At 47.2% G+C, this 22,283-nt stretch overlaps 1 protein-coding gene across 1 annotated transcript in view; it reads right to left on the bottom strand.

Moving 5' to 3' along the window:
* The window catches only part of DDB2 (damage specific DNA binding protein 2), a 29,588-nt gene extending 27,469 nt beyond the window's left edge, over positions 1–2,119 (bottom strand). Inside the window, 1 exon segment of the mRNA XM_073658932.1 lies at positions 2,035–2,119. The gene's annotated coding sequence lies outside the window, so the exon portion shown is untranslated.
* Positions 2,120–22,283: the final 20,164 nt, after the last annotated feature.

The raw sequence follows: 22,283 nt of genomic DNA, 5'->3' as shown, positions 1-22,283 counted from the left end.
GACTGTAAGGGTCCTCATAGACCTGGAGCCGGTGCTGATGGATAAGATGGTGATAAACCCTGGTGATCCACATCATTGATGTCTTTTTGCTGCACTACCTGATCGCTGCCTGCAGGGTGCGCTCTCTTCTTATGTTACTACTTGTCTGCCTTACACACGTACACTATGCCTATGGGGCCCTGGGCTATGAAATGTGGAGGAAAGTAGGACGGAGCTGAAGTTTGGCTTTGCAGTCGGATATAATGGCTGGGTCTGTAGTATCCAGCAAAGGCCTGAACAGAGAAATCTGACAGCTGGGGCCGCGTCAGAAGAATGTAATCCCAATCAGTGCACCGACCCTGTGCACCAGGCTCATCAGTTTTGCTATCAGACAGTGCTAGTTTCAAAAGTGTTAAATGTTGCATATCCCGTGTACTGGTCCGCATCAATCGGAGCTGCGTACAGATGCAGTCGCTTCCACAATCCACGGACGTGGCCGGTCCATGAATCCACCTATTATCCATCCGCCACTCCATATTTCTGCTACTGGTGGGCGCACGTATACCCTCTCCAGCAAACGTAGGGTGACAGGCACTGGCGGACACACACATAAGAGGGCTTCTGTGCAAGAACAATATATAGGCCCTTTGCAGTGCACAATTCCACCTGCTTTGGAGGTGGAAGTTGGACCCCCTTATCTCTTGGACCCCTGTGTGGCTGCACAGGTTGCACCAATGATATGTCCGCCCCTGGTAATAGGGTTTATACATAGGTGATAACTTTCTGGGGGTCTGAACTCCTGCGCTGGCTCATCTGTCACTTCATTCAGACAGCGCACTGCAGATCCCTGTTTTTGGGATCAGAGGGGGTCCCACTAATGAGATATTAGCAAGTTAGCAAACGATCCACATTTATCTATCCTACTTTAAAGGGTTTCTCGGGTGAAAAAAAGTTATAACTGATCCATAAGATGAGTGATTGTGTGAATCCGACCGCTGGGACCTGTGCCAACCGTCAGGAAGGGGAACTTTACCCCGTTAGAATGGAGCACTAATGTGCATGCTCAACCGCCGCCCTATTCATCCCCTATGGGGCGGCTGAGTGCTGCGCTCAGCATTTTCTGCCAGCCTCATAGAGAGTGAATGGACTTATGAGTGTAACGCGGATAGTAATTCCCCATTCTGCAGCGATCAGTGCGGGTCCCAGCGGTCAGACACCCCCTGATCAGTGAGTTATCATCTATTGGTAGGTTGTTTCACCAGAGAACCCCTTTAAGCTCATACCTTCAAAGTTTCTGAGAGAGGAATGAGGGACAGTAATGATGCCCAAAGTGCCAACCAGTGCGCGAGGGAGCCAAATGGTGCCCAGGAAGTGCCATGCGATGTCCAAATACAACCCACATGGGGCCATAAAGTATAAAAGAGTTCCCAGAATAAGCCAAATAAAATAGTGCCAAGCAGTGCCAGAGGGTGCCCTCATAGTGCCATGCTCTGTCCCTATAGAGTCAAAGGGATGCCACAAAGTGGCAAACTGTCCCCACATAGTGTCCAAATACAGCCACATAGTGTCCCATAGTGCGAGGAGATACATCTGTTACTAGTCCACTGTGTATATAAATACCTAGTATAAGATAAGAAATAATCACCGTGCCCCATTATGTACACACCCCATGAGGTGTGAGGTTCGGATTATGGGGGATGTTAGTCTTAGATCAGTTGCAGAACGGAGGGCACATGTTATGTTCTGCAACTTGGAACTAAGGAATAGGAGAGAAAAGCTGTCCCTGCACCGAGACTCCGCTTAACCCTACACTGGGGTGGGTGCCCTATTCCTTATGAATAGCCCCACCGAAACTCCTGCACTGAACTCAACCAAAGACCTGTAGGACGGTGAAAGGGGTCGCTAAAAGATCTAAGGACTGGGAGCAAAAGCAGGAGACCTCCTAACAGAAAAGTTAGTTGCAGAAACGAAGATTAAAGGAAACAAAACTGGTGGAACAAGAAGTCCCAGGAGAACAATAGTCAAAAGCAAGAAGAACTAAACCACGCTACTTACCCAAAGAACGAGCGAAACAACACTGATGTCCAGCAAGGAATGGGGGCCAGGTGCTGGGTAATAAAGAGTGCAGAGATCACGTGACCAAGAAACCCAGCACCAGAGGAAAAGACTAGAAACCCGCAAACCACAACAAGATGGCCGATAGTAAAACAACATAGATTCTAACAGCACAGAGGGGTGATAGACAGAAATGAAGGATGAGATGTAGGGTGGTGCAGAACTGTGGGGAGCTGTGTATTGTATTCTGTGGTGAATGGGTAACCAGTGAAAGGACTGGTACAGGGTGGAGGCATCGGTGAAGCGGCTGGACAGAAATATAATCCTGGCTGTCAGGATCAGGTTGGATTGGAGAGGAGAAAGTTTGTTTAGAGGAAGACCGATTAAAAGAGAGTTGCAGTAGTCCCATTGTACAAGCCCAATTATGTACAAGCCCCATTATGTACACGCCCCATTATGTACACGCCCCATTATGTACAAGCCCCATTATGTACAGGCCCCATTATGTACAGGCCCCATTATGTACAGGCCCCATCATGTACACGCCCCATCATGTACAAGCCCCATCATGTACAAGCCCCATCATGTACAAGCCCCATTATATACAAGCCCCATTATGTACAGGCCCCATCATGTACAGGCCCCATCATGTACACGCCCCATCATGTACAAGCCCCATCATGTACAAGCCCCATTATGTACAAGCCCCATTATGTACACGCCCCATTATGTACAGGCCCCATTATATACAAGCCCCATTATGTACAAGCCCCATTATGTACACGCCCCATTATGTACAGGCCCCATTATGTACACACCCCATTATGTACAAGCCCCATTATGTACAAGCCCCATTATGTACAAGCCCCATTATGTACAGGTCCCATTATGTACACGCCCCATTATGTACACGCCCCATTATGTACAGGCCCCATTATGTACAAGCCCCATCACGTACAAGCCCCATTATGTACAAGCCCCATTATGTACACGCCCCACTATGTACAGGCCCCATCATGTACAGGCCCCATTATGTACAAGTCCCATCATGTACAGGCCCCATTATGTACAAGCCCCATCACGTACAAGCCCCATTATATACAAGCCCCATTATGTACACGCCCCATTATGTACATGCCCCAATATGTACATGCCCCATTATGTACAAGTCCCATTATGTACATGCCCCATTATGTACACGCCCCATTATGTACACGCCCCACTATGTACACGCCCCATTGTGTACACGCCCCATTATGTACAAGCCCCATTATGTACACGCCCCATTATGTACACGCCCCATTATGTACATGCCCCATTATGTACAAGCCCCATTATGTACACGCCCCATTATGTACACGCCCCATTATGTACAAGCCCCATTATGTACACGCCCCATTATGTACACGCCCCATTATGTACATGCCCCATTATGTACAAGTCCCATTATATATATGCCCCATTATGTACACGCCCCATTATGTACACGCCCCATTATGTACATGCCCCATTATGTACAAGCCCCATTATGTACACGCCCCATTATGTACAAGCCCCATTATGTACACGCCCCATTATGTACACGCCCCATTATGTACATGCCCCATTATGTACAAGTCCCATTATATATATGCCCCATTATGTACACGCCCCATTATGTACACGCCCCATTATGTACAAGCCCCATTATATACATGCCCCATTATGTACAAGCCCCATTATGTACACGCCCCATTATGTACAAGCCCCATTATGTACAGGCCCCATTATATACAAGCCCCATTATGTACATGCCCCATTATGTACATGCCCCATTATGTACACGCCCCATTATGTACAAGCCCCATTATATACATGCCCCATTATGTACAAGCCCCATTATGTACACGCCCCATTATGTACAAGCCCCATTATGTACACGCCCCATTATGTACAAGCCCCATTATGTACAGGCCCCATTATATACACGCCACATTATGTAAAAGCCCCATTATGTACAGGCCCCATTATATACAAGCCCCATTATGTACATGCCCCATTATGTACAAGCCCCATTATGTACACGCCCCATTATGTACAAGCCCCATTATGTACAGGCCCCATTATATACAAGCCCCATTATGTACATGCCCCATTATGTACATGCCCCATTATGTACACGCCCCATTATGTACACGCCCCATTATGTACAAGCCCCATTATATACATGACCCATTATGTACAAGCCCCATTATGTACACGCCCCATTATGTACAAGCCCCATTATGTACACGCCCCATTATGCACAAGCCCCATTATGTACAAGCCCCATTATGTACAGGCCCCATTATGTACATGCCCCATTATGTACACGCCCCATTATGTACACGCCCCATTATATACACGCCCCATTATGTACACGCCCCATTATGTACACGCCCCATTATGTACAGGCCCCATTATGTACAAGCCCCATTATGTACACGCCCCATTATGTACAAGCCCCATTATGTACAGGCCCCATTATATACAAGCCCCATTATGTACATGCCCCATTATGTACACGCCCCATTATGTACACGCCCCATTATATACATGACCCATTATGTACAAGCCCCATTATGTACACGCCCCATTATGTACAAGCCCCATTATGTACACGCCCCATTATGCACAAGCCCCATTATGTACAAGCCCCATTATGTACAGGCCCCATTATGTACATGCCCCATTATGTACACGCCCCATTATGTACACGCCCCATTATATACACGCCCCATTATGTACACGCCCCATTATGTACACGCCCCATTATGTACAAGCCCCATTATGTACAGGCCCCATTATGTACACGCCCCATTATGTACACGCCCCATTATGTACAAGCCCCATTATGTACACGCCCCATCATGTACAGGCCCAATCATGTACACGCCCCATTATGTACACGCCCCATTATGTACAAGCCCCATTATGTACACGCCCCATTATGTACAGGCCCCATCATGTACAGGCCCCATCATGTACACGCCCCATTATGTACAAGCCCCATTATGTACAAGTCCCACTATGTACAGGCCCCATTATGTACACACCCCACTATGTAAAGGCCCCATCATGTACAGGCCCCATTATGTACACGCCCCATTATGTACACGCCCCATTATGTACAAGCCCCATTATGTACACGCCCCATTATGTACAAGCCCCATTATGTACAGGCCCCATTATATACAAGCCCCATTATGTACACGCCCCATTATGTACATGCCCCATTATGTACACGCCCCATTATGTACAGGCCCCATTATATACAAGCCCCATTATGTACACGCCCCATTATGTACAAGCCTCATTATGTACACGCCCCATTATGTACAAGCCCCATCATGTACAGGCCCCATCATGTACAGGCCCCATCATGTACACGCCCCATCATGTACAAGCCCCATTATGTACACGCCCCACTATGTACAGACCCCATTATGTACACGCCCCATCATGTACAGGCCCCATCATGTACACGCCCCATTATGTACAGGCCTCATTATGTACACGCCCCATTATGTATACGCCCCATCATGTACAAGCCCCATTATGTACACGCCCCATTATGTACAGGCCCCATCATGTACAGGCCCCATCATGTACACGCCCCATCATGTACAAGCCCCATTATGTACACGCCCCATTATGTACAAGCCCCATTATGTACAAGCCCCATTATGTACAGGCCCCATCATGTACACGCCCCATCATGTACAAGCCCCATTATGTACACGCCCCATTATGTACAAGCCCCATTATGTACACGCCCCATTATGTACAGGCCCCATCATGTACACGCCCCATTATGTACACGCCCCATTATGTACACGCCCCATTATGTACAAGCCCCATTATGTACACGCCCCATTATGTACACGCCCCATTATGTACAAGCCCCATTATGTACACGCCCCATTATGTACAAGCCCCATTATGTACAGGCCCCATTATATACAAGCCCCATTATGTACATGCCCCATTATGTACATGCCCCATTATGTACACGCCCCATTATGTACACGCCCCATTATGTACAAGCCCCATTATATACATGCCCCATTATGTACAAGCCCCATTATGTACACGCCCCATTATGTACAAGCCCCATTATGTACAGGCCCCATTATATACACGCCCCATTATGTAAAAGCCCCATTATTTACACGCCCCATTATGTACAAGCCCCATTATGTACAGGCCCCATTATGTACATGCCCCATTATGTACACGCCCCATTATGTACACGCCCCATTATGTACACGCCCCATTATATACACGCCCCATTATGTACACGCCCCATTATATACACGCCCCATTATGTACACGCCCCATTATGTACACGCCCCATTATGTACAAGCCCCATTATGTACAGGCCCCATTATGTACAAGCCCCATTATGTACACGCCCCATTATGTACAAGCCCCATTATGTACAGGCCCCATTATATACAAGCCCCATTATGTACATGCCCCATTATGTACACGCCCCATTATGTACACGCCCCATTATATACACGCCCCATTATGTACACGCCCCATTATGTACACGCCCCATTATGTACACGCCCCATTATGTACAAGCCCCATTATGTACACGCCCCATCATGTACAGGCCCAATAATGTACACGCCCCATTATGTACACGCCCCATTATGTACAAGCCCCATTATGTACACGCCCCATTATGTACAGGCCCCATCATGTACAGGCCCCATCATGTACACGCCCCATTATGTACAAGCCCCATTATGTACAAGTCCCACTATGTACAGGCCCCATTATGTACACACCCCACTATGTAAAGGCCCCATCATGTACAGGCCCCATTATGTACACGCCCCATTATGTACACGCCCCATTATGTACAAGCCCCATTATGTACACGCCCCATTATGTACAAGCCAAATTATGTACAGGCCCCATTATATACAAGCCCCATTATGTACACGCCCCATTATGTACATGCCCCATTATGTACACGCCCCATTATGTACAAGCCCCATTATGTACACGCCCCATTATGTACAAGCCCCATTATGTACACGCCCCATTATGTACACGCCCCATTATGTACAAGCCCCATTATGTACACGCCCCATTATGTACAGGCCCCATCATGTACAGGCCCCATCATGTACACGCCCCATCATGTACAAGCCCCATTATGTACACGCCCCACTATGTACAGGCCCCATTATGTACACGCCCCATCATGTACAGGCCCCATCATGTACACGCCCCATTATGTACAAGCCTCATTATGTACACGCCCCATTATGTTCACGCCCCATCATGTACAAGCCCCATTATGTACACACCCCATTATGTACAAGCCCCATTATGTACAAGCCCCATTATGTACAGGCCCCATCATGTACACGCCCCATCATGTACAAGCCCCATTATGTACACGCCCCATTATGTACAAGCCCCATTATGTACACGCCCCATTATGTACAGGCCCCATCATGTACAGGCCCCATTATGTACACGCCCCATTATGTACACGCCCCATTATGTACACGCCCCATTATGTACAAGCCCCATTATGTACACGCCCCATTATGTACACGCCCCATTATGTACAAGCCCCATTATGTACACGCCCCATTATGTACACGCCCCATTATGTACAAGCCCCATTATGTACAAGTCCCATTATGTACAAGTCCCATCATGTACAGGCCCCATTATGTACAAGTCCCATCATGTACAAGCCCCATCATGTACAGGCCCCATTATGTACAAGTCCCATCATGTACAGGCCCCATTATGTACAAGCCCCATTATGTACACACCCCATTATGTACAGGCCCCATTATGTACACGCCCCATTATGTACAGGCCCCATTATGTACACGCCCCATTATGTACACGCCCCATTATGTACACGCCCCATTATGTACGCGCCCCATTATGTACACGCCCCATTATGTACAGGCCCCATTATGTACAGGCCCCATTATGTACACGCCCCATTATGTACACGCCCCATTATGTACACGCCCCATTATGTACACGCCCCATCATGTACACGCCCTATTATGTACAGGCCCCATCATGTACAGGCCCCATTATGTACATGCCCCATTATGTACACGCCCCATTATGTACACGCCCCATTATGTACAGGCCCCATTATGTACACGCCCCATTATGTACAGGCCCCATCATGTACAGGCCCCATCATGTACACGCCCCATCATGTACAAGCCCCATTATGTACACGCCCCATTATGTACAAGCCCCATTATGTACAGGCCCCATCATGTACACGCCCCATCATGTACAAGCCCCACTATGTACACGCCCCATTATGTACACGCCCCATTATGTACAGGCCCCATCATGTACAGGCCCCATCATGTACACGCCCCATTATGTACACGCCCCATTATGTACACGCCCCATTATGTACAAGCCCCATTATGTACAAGTCTAATACTAGAGAAGAGAGAGAGAGGATTCAAAAAGACCTAAATAAACTGGAGCAGTGGGCAGCAACCAACAGAATGGTTTTTAACAGGGAAAAATGCAAAGTACTACATCTGGGCAATAAAAATGAAAAAAGCATATACAGAATGGGAGGAATAGAGCTAAGCAACAGTACATGTGAAAAAGACTTAGGTATACTAATAGATCATAGACTGAACATGAGTCAACAGTGTGATGCAGCAGCAAAAAAGGCAAATACAATTCTGGGATGTATTAACAGAAGCATACAGTCTAGATCACGTGAAGTCATTATCGGACTTTACTCCTCTTTGGTCAGACCTCATCTGGAATAATGCGTCCAATTTTGGGCACCACATTTTAAAAAAAGACATAGACAAACTGGAGCAAGTTCAGAGAAGAGCGACCAGAATGGTGACTGGTCTGCAAACCATGTCCTATGAGGAACGGTTGCAGGATTTGGGAATGTTTAGCTTGTAAAAGAGAAGACTGAGAGGAGACTTAATAGCCGTCTACAAATATCTCAAGGGCTGTCACATTGTAGAAGGATCATCTTTATTCTCATTTGCACAAGGAAAGACTAGAAGCAATGGGATGAAACTAGATGGGAGGAGACACAGATTAGATATTAGAAAAAACTTTTTGACAGTGAGGGTGATTAATGAGTGGAACAGGCTGCCACGAGAGGTGGTGAGTTCCCCTTCAATGGACGTCTTCAAACAGAGGCTGGACAGACATCTGTCTGAGATGATCTAGTGAATCCTGCTTTGAGCAGGGGGTTGGACCAGATGACCCAGGAGGTCCCCTCCAACTCTACCATTCTATGATTCTATGATTCTATGATTCTAAGCCCCATTATGTACACGCCCCATTATGTACAGGTCCCATTATGTACAGGCCCCATTATGTACAGGTCCCATTATGTACAGGCCCCATTATGTACAGGTCCCATTATGTACAGGTCCCATTATGTACAGGTCCCATTATGTACAGGCCCCATTATGTACAGGCCCCATCATGTACAGGCCCCATTATGTACACGCCCCATTATGTACAGGCCCCATTATGTACAGGCCCCATTATGTACATGCCCCATTATGTACACGCCCCATTATGTACAAGCCCCATTATGTACACGCCCCATTATGTACAGGCCCCATTATGTACAGGTCCCATTATGTACAGGCCCCATTATGTACATGCCCCATTATGTACACGCCCCATTATGTACAAGCCCCATTATGTACACGCCCCATTATGTACAGGCCCCATTATGTACAGGCCCCATTATGTACAGGCCCCATCATGTACAGGCCCCATTATGTACAGGCCCCATTATGTACAGGTCCCATTATGTACAGGTCCCATTATGTACAGGTCCCAATATGTACAGGCCCCATTATGTACATGCCCCATTATGTACACGCCCCATTATGTACAAGCCCCATTATGTACACGCCCCATTATGTACAGGCCCCATTATGTACAGGCCCCATTATGTACAGGCCCCATCATGTACAGGCCCCATTATGTACAGGTCCCATTATGTACAAGCCCCATTATGTACAAGCCCCATTATGTACAAGTCCCACTATGTACAGGCCCCATTATGTACATGCCCCATTATGTACACGCCCCATTATGTACAGGCCCCATTATGTACATGCCCCATTATGTACAGGTCACATTATGTTCAGGCCCCATTATGTACAGGTCCCATTATGTACAGGCCCCATTATGTACAGGTCCCATTATGTACAGGCCCCATTATGTACAGGCCCCATTATGTACAAGCCCCATTATGTACAGGCCCCATTATGTACAGGTCCCATTATGTACAAGCCCCATTATGTACAGGCCCCATTATGTACAGGTCCCATTATGTACAAGCCCCATTATGTACAGGCCCCATCATGTACAGGCCCCATCATGTACAGGCCCCATCATGTACAAGCCCCATTATGTACATGCCCCATTATGTACAAGCCCCATTATGCACAAGCCCCATCATGTACAGGCCCCATTATGTACATGCCCCATTATGTACAAGCCCCATTATGTACATGCCCCATTATGTACAAGCCCCATTATGTACAGGCCCCATCATGTACAGGCCCCATCATGTACAAGCCCCATTATGTACATGCCCCATTATGTACAAGCCCCATTATGCACAAGCCCCATCATGTACAGGCCCCATTATGTACATGCCCCATTATGTACAGGCCCCATCATGTACAAGCCCCATTATGTACAGGCCCCATTATGTACAGGCCCCATCATGTACAGGCCCCATTATGTACAAGCCCCATTATGTACAGGCCCCATTATGTACAAGCCCCATTATGCACAAGCCCCATCATGTACAGGCCCCATCATGTACAGGCCCCATTATGTACATGCCCCCATTATGTACAGGCCCCATCATGTACAAGCCCTATTATGTACATGCCCCATTATGTACAAGCCCCATTATGCACAAGCCCCATCATGTACAGGCCCCATTATGTACATGCCCCATTATGTACAGGCCCCATCATGTACAAGCCCCATTATGTACAGGCCCCATTATGTACAAGCCCCATTATGCACAAGCCCCATCATGTACAGGCCCCATTATGTACAGGTCCCATTATGTACAAGCCCCATTATGCACAAGCCCCATCATGTACATGCCCCATTATGTACAGGCCCCATTATGTACAGGCCCCATCATGTACAAGCCCCATTATGTACATGCCCCATTATGTACAGGCCCCATCATGTACAAGCCCCATCATGTACAGGCCCCATTATGTACAGGCCCCATCATGTACAGGCCCCATCATGTACAAGCCCCATTATGTACAAGCCCCATTATGTACAGGCCCCATCATGTACAGGCCCCATTATGTACATGCCCCATTATGTACAGGCCCCATTATGTACATGCCCCATTATGTACAGGCCCCATCATGTACAAGCCCCATCGTGTACATGCCCCATTATGTACAAGCCCCATTATGCACAAGCCCCATCATGTACAGGCCCCATTATGTACATGCCCCATTATGTACAGGCCCCATCATGTACAATCCCCATTATGTACATGCCCCATTATGTACAAGCCCCATTATGCACAAGCCCCATCATGCACAGGCCCCATTATGTACAGGTCCCATTATGTACAAGCCCCATTATATACATGCCCCATTATGTACAAGCCCCATCATGTACAGGCCCCATTATGTACATGCCCCATTATGTACAAGCCCCATTATGCACAAGCCCCATTATGTACACGCCCCATTATGTACAAGCCCCATCATGTACAGGCCCCATTATGTACATGCCCCATTATGTACACGCCCCATTATGTACACGCCCCATCATGTACAGGCCCCATTATGTACCCGCACCAATATGTACAGGCCCCATTATGTACACGCCCCATTATGTACAGGCCCCATTATGTACACGCCCCATTATGTACACGCCCCATTATGTACACGCCCCATTATGTACAGGCCCCATCATGTACAGGCCCCATTATGTACATGCCCCATTATGTACAGGCCCCATTATGTACACGCCCCATTATGTACAGGCCCCATTATGTACACGCCCCATTATGTACAAGCCCCATTATGTACAAGTCCCATCATGTACACGCCCCATTATGTACAAGCCCCATTATGTACACGCCCCATTATGTACACGCCCCATTATGTACAAGTCCCATCATGTACAGGCCCCATTATGTACACGCCCCATTATGTACACGCCCCATTATGTACACGCCCCATTATGTACAAGCCCCATTATGTACACGCCCCATTATGTACATGCCCCATTATGTACAAGTCCCACTATGTACAGGTCCCATCATGTACAGGCCCCATTATGTACACGCCCCATTATGTACAAGTCCCATCATGTACAGGCCCCATTATGTACAAGTCCCATCATGTACAGGTCCCATCATGTACAGGCCCCATTATGTACAAGCCCCATTATGTACACGCCCCATTATGTACACACCCCATTATGTACAAGCCCCATTATGTACAAGTCCCACTATGTACAGGCCCCATCATGTACAGGCCCCATTATGTACAGGTCCCATTATGTACAAGCCCCATTATGTACACGCCCCATTATGTACAAGTCCCATCATGTACAGGCCCCATTATGTACACGCCCCATTATGTACACGCCCCATTATGTACATGCCCCATTATATACAAGCCCCATTATGTACAGGCCCCATTATGTACAAGCCCCATTATGTACACGCCCCATTATGTACACGCCCCATTATGTACATGCCCCATTATATACAAGCCCCATTATGTACAGGCCCCATTATGTACATGCCCCATTATGTACAAGCCCCATTATGCACAGGTCCCATTATGTACAAGCCCCATTATGCACAAGCCCCATTATGTACAGGTCCCATTATGTACAGGTCCCATTATGTACAAGCCCCATCATGTACAGGCCCCATTATGTACACGCCCCATTATGTACAAGCCCCATTATGTACAGGTCCCATTATGTACACACCCCATTATATACAAGCCCCATTATGTACAGGCCCCATTATGTACACACCCCATTATATACAAGCCCCATTATGTACAAGCCCCATTATATACAAGCCCCATCATGTACACGCCCCATTATGTACAGGTCCCATTATGTACAAGCCCCATTATGTACAGGTCCCATTATGTACAAGCCCCATCATGTACAGGCCCCATTATGTACACGCCCCATTATGTACAAGCCCCATTATGTACAGGTCCCATTATGTACACACCTCATTATATACAAGCCCCATTATGTACAGGCCCCATTATGTACACACCCCATTATATACAAGCCCCATTATGTACAAGCCCCATTATATACAAGCCCCATCATGTACAGGCCCCATTATGTACACGCCCCATTATGTACAAGCCCCATTATGTACAGGTCCCATTATGTACACACCCCATTATATACAAGCCCCATTATGTGCAGGCCCCATTATGTACACACCCCATTATATACAAGCCCCATTATGTACAAGCCCCATTATATACAAGCCCCATCATGTACAGGCCCCATTATGTACACGCCCCATTATATACAAGCCCCATTATGTACAGGCCCCATTATGTACACATCCCATTATATACAAGCCCCATTATGTACAAGCCCCATTATATACAAGCCCCATCATGTACAGGCCCCATTATGTACACGCCCCATTATGTACACACCCCATTATGTACACGCCCCATTATGTACACACCCCATTATGTACAAGCCCCATTATATACAAGCCCCATCATGTACACGCCCCATTATGTACACGCCCCATTATGTACACACCCCATTATGTACAAGCCCCATTATGTACACGCCCCATTATGTACACACCCCATTATATACAAGCCCCATTATGTACAAGCCCCATTATATACAAGCCCCATCATGTACAGGCCCCATTATGTACACGCCCCATTATGTACACGCCCCATTATGTACACGCCCCATCATGTACAGGCCCCATTATGTACACGCCCCATTATGTACACGCCCCATTATGTACACGCCCCATTATGTACACGCCCCATCATGTACAGGCCCCATTATGTACACGCCCCATTATGTACACGCCCCATTATGTACACGCCCCATTATGTACAAGTCCCACTATGTACAGGTCCCATCATGTACAGGCCCCATTATGTACACGCCCCATTATGTACACGCCCCATTATGTACACGCCCCATTATGTACACGCCCCATTATGTACAAGTCCCACTATGTACAGGTCCCATCATGTACAGGCCCCATTATGTACACGCCCCATTATGTACAAGTCCCATCATGTACAGGCCCCATTATGTACACGCCCCATTATGTACACGCCCCATTATGTACAAGCCCCATTATGTACACGCCCCATTATGTACACGCCCCATTATGTACAAGTCCCACTATGTACAGGCCCCATCATGTACAGGCCCCATTATGTACACGCCCCATTATGTACAAGTCCCATCATGTACAGGCCCCATTATGTACACGCCCCATTATGTACACGCCCCATCATGTACAGGCCCCATTATGTACACGCCCCATTATGTACACGCCCCATTATGTACACGCCCCATTATGTACACGCCCCATTATGTACACGCCCCATTATGTACAAGCCCCATTATATACAAGCCCCATTATGTACAGGCCCCATTATGTACAAGCCCCATTATGTACACGCCCCATTATGTACACGCCCCATTATGTACATGCCCCATTATGTACAAGCCCCATTATGTACAGGCCCCATTATGTACATGCCCCATTATGTACAAGCCCCATTATGCACAGGTCCCATTATGTACAAGCCCCATTATGCACAAGCCCCATTATGTACACGCCCCATTATGTACAGGTCCCATTATGTACAAGCCCCATTATGTACAGGTCCCATTATGTACAAGCCCCATCATGTACAGGCCCCATTATGTACACGCCCCATTATGTACAAGCCCCATTATGTACAGGTCCCATTATGTACACACCCCATTATATACAAGCCCCATTATGTACACGCCCCATTATGTACAGGCCCCATTATGTACACACCCCATTATATACAAACCCCATTATGTACAAGCCCCATTATATACAAGCCCCATCATGTACAGGCCCCATTATGTACACGCCCCATTATGTACAAGCCCCATTATGTACAGGCCCCATTATGTACACACCCCATTATATACAAGCCCCATTATGTACAAGCCCCATTATATACAAGCCCCATCATGTACAGGCCCCATTATGTACACGCCCCATTATGTACACGCCCCATTATGTACACACCCCATTATGTACAAGCCCCATTATATACAAGCCCCATTATGTACACACCCCATTATATACAAGCCCCATTATGTACAAGCCCCATTATATACAAGCCCCATCATGTACAGGCCCCATTATGTACACGCCCCATCATGTACAGGCCCCATTATGTACACGCCCCATTATGTACAAGCCCCATTATGTACAGGTCCCATTATGTACAAGCCCCATTATGTACAAGCCCCATCATGTACAGGCCCCATTATGTACACGCCCCATTATGTACACGCCCCATTATGTACACGCCCCATCATGTACAGGCCCCATTATGTACACGCCCCATTATGTACACGCCCCATTATGTACACGCCCCATTATGTACAAGCCCCATTATGTACACGCCCCATTATGTACAAGCCCCATTATGTACAGGCCCCATCATGTACATGCCCCATTATTTACATGCCCCATCATGTACATGCCCCATTATTTACATGCCCCATCATGTACATGCCCCATTATTTACATGCCCCATCATGTACATGCCCCATTATTTACATGCACCATCATGTACACGCCCAATTATGTACACACCCCATTATTTACATGCTCCATCATGTACATGCCCCATCATGTACACGCCCCATTATTTACATGCCCCATCATGTACACGCCCCATTATTTACACGCCCCATTATTTACATGCCCCATCATGTACATGCCCCATCATGTACACGCCCCATTATTTACACGCCCCAGTATTTACACGCCCCAGTATTTACATGCCCCATTATTTACATGCCCCATCATGTACACGCCCCATTATTTACACGCCCCATTATTTACATGCCCCATCATGTACATGCCCCATTATTTACACGCCCCAGTATTTACACGCCCCAGTATTTACATGCCCCATTATTTACATGCACCATCATGTACATGCCCCATCATGTACACGCCCCATTATTTACATGCCCCATCATGTACACGCCCCATTATTTACACGCCCCATTATTTACATGCCCCATCATGTACATGCCCCATCATGTACATGCCCCATCATGTACACGCCCCATTATTTACATGCCCCATCATGTACACACCCCATTATTTACATGCTCCATCATGTACATGCCCCATCATGTACACGCCCCATTATTTACATGCCCCATCATGTACATGCCCCATCATATACATGCCCCATCATGTACATGCCCCATCATGTACACGCCCCATTATTTACATGCCCCATCATGTACACACCCCATTATTTACATGCTCCATCATGTACATGCCCCATCATGTACACGCCCCATTATTTACATGCCCCATCATGTACACGCCCCATTATTTACACGCCCCATTATTTACATGCACCATCATGTACATGCCCCATCATGTACACGCCCCATTATTTACATGCCCCATCATGTACATGCCCCATTATTTACATGCCCCATCATGTACATGCCCCATTATTTACATGCCCCATTATGTACAGGCCCCATTATTTACACGCCCCATCATGTACACGCCCCATTATTTACACGCCCCATTATTTACACGCCCCATCATGTACACGCCCCATTATTTACACGTCCCATTATTTACATGTCCCATTATTTACATGCCCCATTATTTACATGCTCCATCATGTACATGCCCCATTATTTACATGCCCCATCATGTACATGCCCCATCATGTACATGCCCCATTATTTACATGCCCCATTATTTACATGCCCCATCATGTACACGCCCCATTATTTACATGCACCATCATGTACACGCCCCATTATTTACATGCCCCATCATGTACATGCCCCATTATTTACATGCCCCATCATGTACATGCCCCATTATTTACATGCCCCATCATGTACACGCCCCATTATTTACATGCCCCATTATTTACATGCCCCATCATGTACACGCCCCATCATGTACATGCCCCATTATTTACATGCCCCAACATGTACATGCCCCATTATTTACATGCCCCATCATGTACATGACCCATTATTTACATGTCCCATCATGTTCACGCCCCATTATTTACATGCCCCATCATGTACATGCCCCATCATGTACATGCCCCATTATTTACATGCCCCATCATGTACATGCCCCATTATTTACATGCCCCATCATGTACAGGCCCCATTATTTACATGCCCCATCATGTACAGGCCCCATTATTTACATGCCCCATCATGTACATGCCCCATTATTTACATGCCCCATCATGTACAGGCCCCATCATGTACATGCCCCATCATGTACACGCCCCATTATTTACATGCCCCATCATGTACAGGCCCCATTATTTACATGCCCCATCATGTACAGGCCCCATTATTTACATGCCCCATCATGTACATGCCCCATTATTTACATGCCCCATCATGTACAGGCCCCATTATTTACATGCCCCATCATGTACAGGCCCCATTATTTACATGCTCCATCATGTACATGCCCCATCATGTACATGCCCCATTATTTACATGCCCCATCATGTACATGCCCCATTATTTACATGCCCCATTATGTACATGCCCCATTATTTACATGCCCCATCATGTACACGCCCCATCATGTACATGCCCCATTATTTACATGCCCCATCATGTACAGGCCCCATTATTTACATGCCCCATCATGTACAGGCCCCATTATTTACATGCCCCATCATGTACATGCCCCATTATTTACATGCCCCATTATTTACATGCCCCATCATGTTCACGCCCCATTATTTACATGCCCCATCATGTACAGGCCCCATTATTTACATGGCCCATCATGTACATGCCCCATTATTTACATGCCCCATCATGTACATGCCCCATTATTTACATGCCCCATTATTTACATGCCCCATTATTTACATGCCCCATCATGTACATGCCCCATTATTTACATGCCCCATTATTTACATGCCCCATCATGTACAGGCCCCATTATTTACATGCCCCATCATGTTCACGCCCCATTATTTACATGCCCCATCATGTACATGCCCCATTATTTACATGCCCCATCATGTACATGCCCCATTATTTACATGCCCCATCATGTACAGGCCCCATTATTTACATGCCCCATCATGTACATGCCCCACTATTTACATGCCCCATCATGTACATGCCCCATTATTTACATGCTCCATCATGTACATGCCCCATCATGTACATGCCCCATTATTTACATGCCCCATCATGTACATGCCCCATTATTTACATGCCCCATTATGTACATGCCCCATTATTTACATGCCCCATCATGTACACGCCCCATCATGTACATGCCCCATTATTTACATGCCCCATCATGTACAGGCCCCATTATTTACATGCCCCATCATGTACAGGCCCCATTATTTACATGCCTCATCATGTACATGCCCCATTATTTACATGCCCCATTATTTACATGCCCCATCATGTTCACGCCCCATTATTTACATGCCCCATCATGTACAGGCCCCATTATTTACATGCCCCATCATGTACATGCCCCATTATTTACATGCCCCATCATGTACATGCCCCATTATTTACATGCCCCATTATTTACATGCCCCATCATGTACATGCCCCATTATTTACATGCCCCATCATGTACATGCCCCATTATTTACATGCACCATCATGTACATGCCCCATTATGTACATGCCCCATTATTTACATGCCCCATTATGTACACGCCCCATCATGTACACGCTCCATCATGTACACGCCCCATCATGTACATGCCCCATTATGTACATGTCCCATTATTTACATGCCCCATCATGTACATGCCCCATTATTTACATGCCCCATCATGTACATGCCCCATTATTTACATGCCCCATCATGTACATGCCCCATTATTTACATGCCCCATCATGTACATGCCCCATTATTTACATGCCCCATCATGTACATGCCCCATTATTTACATGCCCCATTATGTACAGGCCCCATTATGTACACGCCCCATCATGTACACGCTCCATCATGTACATGCCCCCTATCATGTACATGCCCCATTATGTACATGCCCCATTATTTACATGCCCCATCATGTACATGCCCCATTATTTACATGCCCCATCATGTACATGCCCCATTATTTACATGCCCCATCATGTACATGCCCCATTATTTACATGCCCCATCATGTACATGCCCCATTATTTACATGCCCCATCATGTACATGCCCCATCATGTACATGCCCCATTATTTAAATGCCCCATCATGTACATGCCCCATTATTTAAATGCCCCATCATGTACATGCCCCATTATTTACATGCCCCATCATGTACATGCCCCATTATTTAAATGCCCCATCATGTACATGCCCCATTATTTACATGCCCCATCATGTACATGCCCCATCATGTACATGCCCCATTATTTAAATGCCCCATCATGTACATGCCCCATTATTTAAATGCCCCATCATGTACATGCCCCATTATTTACATGCCCCATCATGTACATGCCCCATTATTTAAATGCCCCATCATGTACATGCCCCATTATTTACATGCACCGCAGCCTTAGACACAACTTCTTCCCCTTTGGAATCTGTATAATTCGTGGTGACGTGGATGCGATGCTTCTTCCTTCATAAATGTCAAGAAACACAAAACTGGAAAGTCCAGATTACTCTGCAGAGGGGACGCTTATTTTTACTTTCGTTGCTTATACAGCTCAGTCTACAGACGTCGTCATCGCTCGCTGTCCCTATTTTGGCCCACAATCCACATTCCCGGTCAGTGCTCGTCTTTGGAGTGTAGGAGGAAATCCACGGAAGTAACACAAGAACATACAGACTCCATACACAGCAGCCAGGACCCCAGCGCTGCAAATGGCTGAGCCCCGGACAGTGGCACAATCCCCAAAAACTGCACAAAAAGCAACACTAGAACATAAAAATATCTTTTTGCATAGAATTAAATACAATGGTCCACAGGACACATTCATTCTAGACATTGAGAGCCCGGCCTCCCCCAATCTCCATTCTAGGTGTTGGGGTGGGGTTTGGGTCTCCGGCTTTGTGCAGCTGCTCATGTCCTCCCCCCTCCATGTCTGTATGGAGCTGGTGCACTGGGCTCAGGCTCCGTTCACATCTGCATAGGAGCCATAAAATAGTGCCGCATGCTGTGCTATCTCATCTGGTAAAGTGTTGGGCCCTATGACTGGACCCTATTATAGTCATTGGGGTCTCTCTGGTGCCCCTAGTATCCGACACTTCCATTATTTTGGTTGGTCTGCTCCTATGACAGAGCAGAACAATGCAAATCACCAGCATAGATGTGAACAGCCTCACATGGACGTTCATCTGAATGGTCATTATTAATGCAAGATTTCCTTTATAGCGGAGCTGTATAACCACACACAAGTTCCCCCAAGTAATGGCAGGCAATCTCCAGGAGTAATGAAGCTGTGCTGTAGGTGATCGGCAATACATGATTATCCATTTATTCTGGTGGTCATCGGGCAATAGCTCATTTGTCAGGAAGGGGAGTTCTCCTTGGAGATATCACCAGATGTCAGGGTGTTAGAGAAGAGGCACAACTTTTACTCCATAGGGAAGGATTCAGGTTGTCCCTAAGTGCACAACTCGTTATCAGGATTGGTGGGGATCCATTACCGTGGCCCATTATCAGTCTGCAAGTTATCGCCTATTATTCGGAAAAGTAAGAACTTTTAAGAACAGGAAAAGCCTTTTTTGTTCCACGTGCCATCGAGCATATGTAGCTCTTCTGTGCCATGTGCCGACCAACATATCCAGCTCTTCTGTGCCATCCTGCATATCCAGCTCTTCTGTGCCATGTGCTGACCAACATATCCAGCTCTTCTGTGCCATCCAGCATATCCGCTCTTCTGTGCCATGTGCCCTCCAGCTCTTCTGTGCCATCCAGCATATCCAGCTCTTCTGTGCCATGTGCCCTCCAGCATATCCAGCTCTTCTGTGCCATGTGCCCTCCAGAATATCCACCTCTTCTGTGCCATGTGCCCTCCAGCATATCCACCTCTTCTGTGCCATATGCCCTCCAGCATATCCACCTCTTCTGTGCCGTGTGCCCTCCAGCATATCCACATCTTCTGTGCCATGTGCCCTACAGCATATCCGCTCTTCTGTGCCATGTGCCCTCCAGCATATCTAGCTCTCCTGTGCCACAAGCCATCCAGCGTATTCAGTTCTTCTGGGCCATGTGCCCTCCAGCATATCCAGCTCTTCTGTGCCATTTGCCATCCAGTATATCCAGCTCTTCTGTGCCATGTGCCATCCAGTATATCCAGCTCTTCTGTGCCATGTGCCCTTCAGCATATCCAGCTCTTCTGTGCCATGTGCTCTTCAGCATATCCAGCTCTCCAGTATATCCAGCTCTTCTGTGCCATGTGCCATCTAACATATCCAGCTCTTCTGTGCCATGTGCCGTCCAGCATATCCAGCTCTTCTGTGCCATGTGCCGTCCAGCATATCCAGCTCTTCTGTGCCATGTGTCGTCCAGCATATCCAGCTCTTCTGTGCCATGTGCCCTCCAGCATATCCAGCTCTTCTGTGCCACGTGCCATCCAGCATATCCGTCTCTTCTGTGCCATGTGCCGTCCAGCATATCCAGGTCTCTTCTGTGCCATGCGCCGTCCAGCAAATCCAGCTCTTCTGTGCCATGTGCCCTCCAGCATATCCAGCTCTCCAGTATATCCAGCTCTTCTGTGCCATGTGCCATCTAACATATCCAGCTCTTCTGTGCCATGTGCCGTCCAGCATATCCAGCTCTTCTGTGCCATGTGCCCTCCAGCATATCCAGCTCTTCTGTGCCATGTGCTGACCAACATATCCAGCTCTTCTGTGCCATGTGCCCTCCAGCATATCCAACTCTTCTGTGCCACGTGCCGTCCAGCATATC

The sequence above is a fragment of the Phyllobates terribilis genome, unplaced genomic scaffold, assembly GCF_046119375.1.
Source record: "Phyllobates terribilis strain yellow unplaced genomic scaffold, ASM4611937v1 Scaffold_13__5_contigs__length_258822181, whole genome shotgun sequence".
Classification (NCBI taxonomy): domain Eukaryota; kingdom Metazoa; phylum Chordata; class Amphibia; order Anura; family Dendrobatidae; genus Phyllobates; species Phyllobates terribilis.
Note: the sequence above shows the minus strand (reverse complement) of the source record. Positions and strands in the feature narration are given on the sequence as shown.